The following is a 1,869-nucleotide window of genomic DNA, read 5'->3' as shown; positions in this document are numbered from 1 at the left end:
GCTTGGAATGAAACATTTTCTTTCGTCAGATGTAAGGAATGTATGAATTTGGTGATTGCTCATGGGCAGACATGCAGACTCATATATATCGTTGATCTAGGAAGTGAATTAAATATCTAATGGTTGGTCGACAAAAATGGCAGCGGTGTTCATCGGAACAAGGGCCAGCAACGAGAGAGAGAGAGAGAGAGAGAGAGAGCGAGAGAGAGAGAGAGAGAGAGAGAGAGAGTGTAGGGGAGGGGGGAGCCCAAAGTGTCAAGCCTTTTTAAATTCAAAGTTTGTTTTTGTCGATGGCATTAGTTCACTTTTTGCAGCAATGAAATGTGGCCATAAAGATATGGTCAGTCGAGCGTGAAATAAATATTAAGCAGTTCGACCGCTACGTGATTTGGTGCTCAACCACGGTGAAGCCGCAGTAGCTCATAGGAGCTTGAAAATGCTGATGAATAAATAACTTACATTGATCTCGATAAGTTGACAACTTTATGTTAAATGTTTAAGGAGAGTATAAGATTAAATAAATCCTGGCGAAGACTGGCAGGTTTATACACAGACATACTCGTAAAATATATATATATATATATATATATATATATATATATATATATATATATACATATATATATATATATATATATATATAATATGAGATTAATAGTCAAAATGATAGCATAATCTGTCAAGCGTTCGTTTCTTCTTTTGTTCTTGCATTATGGTCAAAGGTTTGCAGTATCCAAAAAGAGCTAAGAAATCGAGAGGCAAAGAGGTTACTGTGGCTATTACATATGCTTACGTATAGATCTGTAAAAAAAAAGTGACCAGTAGATTATATCTGTCTGTCTGTCTGATATGACACTTGATCCGACTGAAACTCTACTGCAGTTCTCCATCATGTAATTGTCTCAGTGACTCTCTATCATATTACTGGCTCAGTAGTTCTCCATCACAGGTTCTCTATGACGTTACTGACTCACTGGTTCTCCATCACATAACTGACTCAGTGGTTCTCTGCGACATTACTGTCTCAGTAGTTCTACTTCACATTACTGTCTCAGTAGTTCTACTTCACATTACTGTCTCAGTAGTTCTACATGACATTACTGACTCATTTGTTCTCCATCACATCACTGACTCAGTGGTTCTATGTGAAATTACTGAATCAGTAGTTCTACTTCACATTACTGACTCAGTAGTTCTCTATGACATCACTGACTCATTGGTTCTCCATTACATTACTGTCTCAGTAGTTCATGACATTACTGGCTCAGTGGTTCTCTATGACATTACTGACTCAGTGGTTCTCCATGACATTACTGAGAGGGATGGAGAATCGTGGTTCTTCCCTATTGCGTTCGAAAGACCGACGTACTGTTCAGACACTTGCATCCCCAAACAACTCTATCGCTGACAATCGTAAGTCTTGACATAACACTGGGCACACTTCATCCCATAATGACTCTATCGCGGGCATTGTACGACGATTTGGCAGTTAGCCAGGAGTTAGCAGTTCTTGCGTCCGTTGAAAAGAAACGGGGGATATTACATGAAAAAAAGCAAGAAACTGACCGGAGAGGAATGTAGTCATTTTGGATAATGGCGCTTTGTGAGAGGCGTCAGGGCTGACAATGCACGGGCACTAATCAGATTACAGGATGTTGGTGTGGCCGAAATGCCACTGAAAAAGGATGCCCCAGGGCATATTCCGCCTTTCACGCGGATGACGTCCAAATTATCCCTTTATGAATACAGCGTAATATCCATAGCTAATATTTGGTGTTTCAGACGCTATCATTAAATTCATTTACGTAATGGTCAGCTTCAAAACAGTTTCTTAAGAAAAACTAGGATGTACCATTAGCCGCACATCGG

The sequence above is a fragment of the Macrobrachium nipponense genome, chromosome 30 (assembly GCF_015104395.2).
Source record: "Macrobrachium nipponense isolate FS-2020 chromosome 30, ASM1510439v2, whole genome shotgun sequence".
Classification (NCBI taxonomy): Eukaryota; Metazoa; Arthropoda; class Malacostraca; order Decapoda; family Palaemonidae; genus Macrobrachium; species Macrobrachium nipponense.
Note: the sequence above shows the minus strand (reverse complement) of the source record.